Below are 8,870 nucleotides of genomic sequence, written 5' to 3'. Positions count from 1 at the left end.
TTGAGATTCTCTGGGTAGTACAACTTTTAGTAATATTCATTTTTCCTTTGAAATCAATAGTTGTTTCCTAAACTCCAAATATCAAAAGATAAATAAAACCTTGTGACATATTTATGCTTTGGTCAAGCATAAAGAAAAAAAAAAGTTTATTTAAATTGATGTTTTAGAAAGACAGTATAAGCCAGGGAGAGAAAAAGGGACTGCGAATACAGCTAGTACTCTGCTCAGTCTGGTGTTGTCTGGTCTTGTATATATAAAGGCTCTTCGTGTATTGGTTTATTCAAATGTAAAAATAATAAATGAAACCTTAACCTCCCTGACAGGAAGTTAGGAGAACGTGTGGATAGAAGAGTAGCAGAATAATGAGTAAAATTAGGGCTTCCAATTGCTTCATGCACAATGAAGATCCAGTCAATCTCTTAAACTTTAGAGTACCTTCTGCAATTTGTACAGCTTGGAAATATTTCCATTAATGAAACTCCGAATACTGAAAGGATTCAAGTCCAATTTTTCCAACAAGGATCCAGTAAAAAGTAGGTACGCATGGGAAGGCTTGTCTGTTAACTTCTAGGATATATGGGGTATCTTTCTGTCTTTCTCTCCAGATCCATTACCACTGAAACACAGTGGGACCAATGTGTCTGCCAACTCTAACTTATCTAAAAAGACCCCCCCATATCTGACCATGAAATCTAGCCATTTGTCTACTTAATAAATGAAAAACACTAGCAACTAATATTTACTGAGTACCTGCCAAATGCCAGGCATTGCTCTCAGCTCTTTACAATGTATTAGCATATTAACATCTCATAATCTACTATTATACTTTGCTGAAATGAGGTAAGAGATACTAAGTGCCCAAGTCCACACAGCCAACAAGTATAGATTTGATCTCAAGGCCAGGCTGTGTAGACCCAGAAACTCAACTCAAACAACAAGCACTATAGGTTCTAATAATATAAAACTCTATTTCTGAGCATCAAAATCTCTCTAGCAATGTTTAGAGAGTAAGTGATTTGATTACAATCATATGACTCATAAATAGCACAACCAGGTCTAGAAGCCAATGCATCTAACATTCAGATTCATTCTCATACAACAAAAAAATCTTTTGAAAAAAAAAAAATCTTTTGGGCAACAGAGAATGGAACTCAGGGCTAATTCACCTATTTACCTTAAGCTGCCAAACTATGCCTTTGTCAGGAAGGAATTAGAAAGACATTAAAAAATTCTACCAAGCTTCTGGAAAACCTGTAGAGGAGCTAGTTATAGCATCCAGCCTCAGAGATAAAAGCCTTCTCCATAATGGTCTAGCCCAGTCAGTATCAGCATCACTTGACATATATAAGCCCCCTGAGAAGCATGGAACACTGTATTAACTGCTGTCTAAGGCCCAGTTCAATAAAACACCATGTACTTCCATCCCAGTCTATCTAGAGATGCTGTCTCCCATAGTTCTCTGATTTTGAGTAAGTTTCTTTCCCATTTCCTTCACCATCTGTCATACACCTTACCTTTTTAAAAAATTAAAATGAATCCAAGCTTATTTTGTCTTGGAAATTTATGGCAACTCCTGTGGTAAATGGAAAAGTAAGAAAGAGAAATTTCAAAATGGAACTTAATAGTTTACAAAGAGAAGCAATAAGGATGAGAAAGACAGGGAGAAGGAACATTATGGAAATGAAAATGCACACAGTGGATGGAGAAGAAGGATGGAGGAAAAATGGTAATTGGAAAAAGGAAAATGAGTACCATGTATCAGGTACTGGAATGAACAAGAGCTTCATCAATTTTCCTGGCTCTATTTTTTTCCCCCTAGGAGACTGGACTTGGGCTTCCCATGGGTCAACTCCTGAAACCATGTCATCTTAATAGATGCTATATTTCAGAGTTCACATGGCACTTCTTGTCCTGTAATTCATAGGGCAATCCTCTGACATATTCAAAGTAGGTTAGTATTTTGCTCTGTAGGTAAGAACATTAAGATTCAGAGTGTTAAATAGTTTTGCAAAGATCAGACAGCTAGTCAGTGGCAGAGCTCAGGTGCTCATGCTCTGACTACACATGCAATGTTCTTTCTATGCCATGATGCTCCTTCTGTAGTGTGTTCTACTATTGGGTCATGGTGTCAGGAAAGGTGAACTAACTCTATTTCTCTTAGTCCTAAGCATCTTGATGTCTCCAGTGTTCACACACACACACACACACACACACACACATTCAATTCTCTCTTTCTCTTTTCCTTCCCTGATTTTGTATAAGACTGAGCTGAGAAGAGAGGCCTGAGAAAATGTATAGATACTGAATGAAGCACATCTGTATTCAGTAATGGATGTTATTTCCCTTCACAAAATCCTTTCTCATTGAGACAACAAATGCAGAGGACTAAATAAATCACAGAATATAGCTTTTATTTCAAGTATTTTTTCATGGTGGCAAGTACCTGCAATCTAGTGAGGTGACCACATGGCCTGCCTGCCTAGCTCTGAGAAGAGAGGAGCCAGCAGAAGATGGAATGCTGAGTCAGAGGAAGACATGACAAGACCTGGAGAGCATAATTGGCTGTGGATGGGGTGGGAGCTTGATGAAAATATGGCAGACTATCTCACACAAGAATCTCAGAGAGTAAATTGAAGTCTTGATTTAAAAGTAGAAAGAATCTGGTTTAAGGTAACTTGATGATTTGAACTCATGATACTGAAATATAAGGAAAGGAATAACCATCAATATCAGTTTCCTCCAAAAATTCTAGGAAAATAGTAACTTACTCAAGCATATGCTTCCTCCCCCAAATAACTGTATTTGTAGCAAAATGTTGTAGTCAGCAGTGAAAAAGTATGATAAATCCATGTAAATAAAAGCTCTCAGTGGGCAGGGAATGTTTTTGTATTGTTCACTGTTGTATCCCTCCTACTTACCTTAATGTGGAACATAATAGGCCCTCTAAAATTTGTTTAATAAATAAAAGACTATGAAGTAAAATATAAGTTAAGTATTTCAAATTATAAGTAAGATCTCCTAAAAAGAGGTCAGCATTACACATACAAACCAGTTGATAAACCACTGAAAGCCTCCAAGTTTTAAAACCATTTTATCATTTTCTACTGTAAATGACAGAACTGATAGGCCAAAAACCACAAGACTAAGATTAAAGCTAAGGACTGCTATATCACCAGGATCTTGCCTACCAAGCTGTCCTTCCCTCACTCCCCTCAACCTAGTTTCTAATTCCTTTTTCTAGACTTAGATAAAGAACAGTCACTCACAGTGGTCCTGTAAGTGCATGTTGTTGCTTTCAATGCAGCAAGGTGGAGTGAAAAAAATACTGACCTAGGAGTGAGAAGCCACAGGTTCCAGTCTCAGATTCACCACTACATATAATCTTAAATAAGATTCTTAATATCTAGAGACTACTATTTCACTTCCAAGGGGGAAGCAATATTTGTTGAGAGAATCAGATGGAATTAAGTATATGAAAGTGTTTTGTAAACTCAATAGCATTGTACAAATACAAAACATTGTCATAGTTCCGTTCTGTAAAGGATCTCTCTTTCCTAAAATAAGATTAGATGCTATTAGTAAACAAGATTCAATGTGCTGTATGTATCTTACAAAGTAAAGAGACTAGGCTTTTATTGATGAGCAATCTAAGGTCAATGCTGAGTCACTTTAGCAAAAATTGGCCTAAATTATAATAGATGTGTCTATTTTAATTCTGAGAGATTCTCTAAGGAGAATAATATTGAACTAAATGATACTTTTACCAGACAGAATTCTTTTTCACAAAATGAATGTGAATATTAATATGTGTTAACTCCAGTTGCAGTCACATTAATAACATTCCTAATAAAGCAATAAAAGGTCTTTATGCCTCTTCTTGTGCTGAGTCAATAGTAAATCCTGAAATCTTTCACTGTTGCTACAAAATCTTTAATATGAAACAGCACCACTTTGGATAAACAGTGGTAAGAATTCTAAGGACAGAAAGGGCTGGTGCATATGCAAACATCAACATATACTTGAACAGATAATCATTTTTAGGTGACTAGTTCCCATAGGAATTAACACCCAAGTATAGGGTCAAATACTGATGAACCATTCATGTCTCAATTCTGACTCCACTGCAGAAAATAATATTATTTGTAAATTTCTGACATTCAAATGTTATTCTCAAACTATAGAACTGTATAGTACACAGACTGTTCCAGAAGAAATGATGCTAATTTTAATGGATATCATTTCATAGAATGACTATGTGCAGCAAGAACATGAAACTACTTCCTGTTCTATTCAGTTTTAAAATCTTTTACTTCATTTTTTTTTAAAGATTTTATTTATTTATTCATGAAAGACACACACACACAGAGAGAGAGACAGAGAGAGAGAGAGAGAGAGAGAGAGGCAGAGACACAGGCAGAGGGAGAAGCAGGCTCCATGCAGGGAGTCCAATGTGGGACTCAATCCTGGGACTCCAGGATCACGCCCTGGGCTCAAGGCAGGTGCTAAACCGCTGAGCCACCTAGGGATCCCCTGAAGAGGCATTTATAATTCAATTTCAGTTACTTGTTCAGTCCAATAAGGATAAATGGAGACAAATGATTTATCCAGATATACACATCCCAAATGTGTCTGTTGTAATTAAGATAAATTTAAATGATTAATCTCAGACACATAGATATTTTAAAATGAGTTTATGTTTTTAAATATTAAAGCCTTGAACATATAATGGCCAAAAAATTGTATTAGTTGTGAAAAGTCATGAATTGTAACCTAGTAAAAAGAGACTCCAGGAGCGAGATGTGGTAAAAATGCCCTTCAAATATTTCTTGGGTAATAGTTCCCAGAGCAAAAGGCATTATATGGAGAGTATTCCTTTTCCTGTGTAATTATTATTTTACATATTTATTTTTTTGAACCTTAGAAAACAACCTCATAGTTTTATTAAAATGACAATATCACTCCATTCTCCCACCACATTTAGATCAAGGTGATAATAAATACATTATTAGCTATCTGAAAATACAAATATTTTAGAAAGAATCCTCTTAAAAAGAAACCACGCCTCAACATCATTTCTGCAAAGAACCAGTATCCTTAGTTTATCACCAACTTAGTCATCACTCAGACAAGCCACAAAATCGTTCATTCCTTGAATGACCCCAAACTAAAGGGACTTGACAGCCTCCGGGTCCTTTTACTTTTGCTGATTTCAGGACTCTCTGGACGAAGCAGAACTTGGTGACCAGCCAATGCTGGCTCATTCAGTATATCTAGCTGTGACTCCCTTTCACATTCACTGTGCCTTCAATCTCCTTTCAAGAACCACCTTTGTCAGAAGCAGTGGAAGCTTCATACAAAGGTGGGCTTTTCAAAGTTCCTGTATGTAGAATTTCAAAGTTCCTGTATATAGAACATTTGCCTAGACAACGTCTCTCTTTGATTTGTGCTGAAACTGAAGTAACTAATTTTCATTCTGCTTTTAAATTGGCTAAGCTACAGGAAACAAAACTCATCAGGTAACAACTTCAAAGAGGATGATAAGTCTTAATGTGAATGGTGCTACAAGAAGTTACTATTGATGGTACATCACTGTCTGAATTTGAATGTTACACGAGTCACATAATTTCCCTTTCAAGATAAAAATATCATTCAATAAAGACCTGATCTAATACAGGTTATTGTTAATTAGTTCCGTCAGAAACAATCATTATACATATGCTCTCCTATACTTTTAGTAGATCACCAGTCAGTCTCAGAGAAATTACAGCAGCTATTATTGCCCGAAGCCTCATATCCGGTGAAAAACTTCTCTGACCCATAAGGCTTCAGATCCAACATTATGGATAAATATGATATATTTTTTAGTTTTTAGTTTTAAAATTGTTATTTAAATTACCTAGAACGATATTAAAGGCAAAAATGATTTCATTTTCTCTTGAGAAAATGACACTCCCTTGTCCCATTCCCCTGCTTATCATACAGGCCACACACATTGCAAAAACACAAAGCAGTATAAATCCTATGAAGAAATAAGTATTGTTTTTGACTCCTCCCTTCTAATTTCAGGGGAAAAAAATCACATTTCAAATGTTACTTTTACCATTCTAATTATTATTATCTCACAGCTGAACTTGGACATTGACAAATCAATTCAGCTTCATGTCTGCTTAAAGAACATTTTGCTGTGAGTATCCATAGGATTAGGGGCCAAAGCGATTGGTAATAGCATCACTTTGTTTTTTAAAAAATGTACACACACACTCACACTTAGCAAGTGTATTTTAAAAACTAGAATTCTGACTTCCCTTCTTTTACTCAGTTTCATTACTTTGGTCCTTTTGAACTCTGAGTTGGTATGTTTGCTACTAAAAAACAGACTCCTTAACACAGAGACATTTTATTGGAAATATAAATTCAAAATGCATCAGATGCCAGATTCTTGTATAAGGCTGTCATTTAACATTTGGGAATCCACAATATGCTAATTGCTTCTCAGAGCATACAGAAGTCATCTTGTATTCTTTGCAACTTAAAAGTCAATGATAAGTAGGTTCTGCTTTTGAGAGATAAGACACATACACATATTTTATTTCCTTCAATTACATGAATAGAAACCTAAATAGAGCCTCCTGAAATAAGATCAACATATGCTCCTTGTAAAAGAAGTGATAAAAATGAGTGAGGTCCTTTAAAAGTTCAGAAAGCATTTTGCTATTCAGAGAGCATACAGTGTGAATAGTGGCAGATAAAAGGAAAGCAGAAATTCTAAGAAAGAAAACCCTGCTCCTTATACCAATATGCCATGTTCTGTTCTGTGCTGAAAATGTTCCTGGATCTGGTCTAATCTGGTGCTTGGGTTATATAGTAGTTTTTCGTTCATGAAAGGTGTGGAAGGGCTTATATACTCTCTTAGCAGTCCTGTGGCTAAAGGAGCTACCATCAAACCTTTTAATGTATCAGTGAATAAAAGTCTGTAAATCTGTAAGATGAGTTTTCATGCCACAGTCTTTTTTTTTTTTTAATTTTTATTTATTTATCATAGTCACAGAGAGAGAGAGAGGCAGAGACACAGGCAGAGGGAGAAGCAAGCTCCATGGACTGGGAGCCCGATGTGGGATTCGATCCTGGGTCTCCAGGATCGCGCCCTGGGCCAAAGGCAGGCGCCAAACGCTGTGCCACCCAGGGATCCCATGCTACAGTCTTTATTCTTGACAGGTCCTATGCACTTTATCAATATTAGATGAGGGAGGCTATATGTATAGTACAACTTTTTGTATTTTCATTAAATTTAGCTTTCAAAATGGCATTATAAGTGAAGGCACACTTATTGCCTATGTTCTTCTGTATGTGTCACTTTCTGTATGTTAAGGAAGCATTTCCTGTAAACTGGCTAATGCCATTTTAGATCATAAAATAATTTATGTAATATTAAAAAGTAAAATAAAGTAAGGATGTGAACTCTGTAACACATTAGATTCTTTGTGAAGTCTAATTCCACGTGTGTATATGTGTAGGTGGCTTCCTGTGCTTAATTAAAAAGTAAAACAAAACAAAACAAACCCCAGAAAAAACCCATCATACAGAGAACATACTTTTCTGTCCATTGTATTTTAATAATTTAAAACTTTAGGGACACCTGGGTGTCTCAGCAGTTGAGCGTCTGCCTTTGGCTCAGGTCGTGATCCCAGAGTTCCGGGATTGAGTCCACATCAGGCTCCCTGTATGGAGCCTGCTTCTCCCTCTGCCTGTGTCTCTGCCTCTTTCTGTGTGTCTCTTATGAATAAATAAATAAAATCTTTAAAAAAACTAATTTAGGGTGGCTCAGCGGTTTAGCGCTGCCTTCGGTCCAGTGCCTGGTCCTGGAGACCTGGGATTGAGTCCCACATCAGGCTCCCTGCATTGAGCCTGCTTCTCCCTCTGCCTGTGTCTCTGCCTCTCTCTCTGTGTCTCTCATGAATAAATAAATAAAAATATTAAAAAAAAAACTAATTTAAAACTTTAAGAGGAACCTGGGTGGCTCAGTCAGTTAAGGGTCTGACTCAATCTCAGCTCAGGTTTCATTCTCAGGGTTGTGAGTATGAGCCCTGTGTTGGGATCCACACTGGGTGTGAAGCCTACTTAAAAAAAAAAATTAAGAATAGTAATTTAAAACTTTAAAATTAGACATTTTAAAAATGATTATCTAGTAATTATCAAGTAAGTTTTAGGGCATATTATTTTCTGCCCCAACAAATATGCCCCATGAAAATTGTGTATTTAGGATAACAAGGAACTTTTTCAGAACATTTTTCCTTCATTATGGAGTTGTTTTTCTAGTTTACATGAAAGTAACTTCTATTCTTTTCACAGATGTGTATGCATTTTTTTTTAAGAAGCCAATAAGATAAAATATTTTAAAAGGTCAAATTCCTCCAGCAGGGAGATAATGTCAAACTAGTTTATAATTTTAAAAATAAAAATAATGCTGCTTTTGGATTTTATTTTGGATGTTTTAGGATGGCAAATTCCATGACAGAAAATTACTAAACTTTATGTACAACTAATGTACATACAGATTAGTGATGTATTCCACCTTGCTTTTTTCTTGTTTCTTGTTTGTTACGCTTTATTTTGTTGGTAGTGGTAGTAGCTATGATGGTGATAACTTGTTTTATTTAGGTTAGAGGGAAGGAAATTTACTTCTACACCCCCCTCCCCAAGTTATAGGATAAAAGGCAAACTGTGGGATTCATCTGTTTGTTTCTTATAGCATTTAGGAAACATATGTACCAAGTGATGGAAATGACATTAGAAGCCAACAGACAGGCACTCATTTCTTCGTAATGGATGGACCTACAAAGAGTCATGACTTCAGTCATGATTTGCTAAGG

At 36.1% G+C, this 8,870-nt stretch overlaps 1 protein-coding gene across 4 annotated transcripts in view; it reads right to left on the bottom strand.

Annotated features, from left to right (window-relative positions):
- ADGRB3 (adhesion G protein-coupled receptor B3) overlaps nt 1-8,870 on the bottom strand; it is a 711,230-nt gene that overhangs the window by 188,911 nt on the left and 513,449 nt on the right. The gene's annotated exons all lie outside the window — the stretch shown is intronic.

Source organism: Canis lupus, chromosome 12 (assembly GCF_011100685.1).
Source record: "Canis lupus familiaris isolate Mischka breed German Shepherd chromosome 12, alternate assembly UU_Cfam_GSD_1.0, whole genome shotgun sequence".
Lineage (NCBI taxonomy): Eukaryota > Metazoa > Chordata > Mammalia > Carnivora > Canidae > Canis > Canis lupus.
This window is presented reverse-complemented; position numbering and strand designations above follow the sequence as displayed.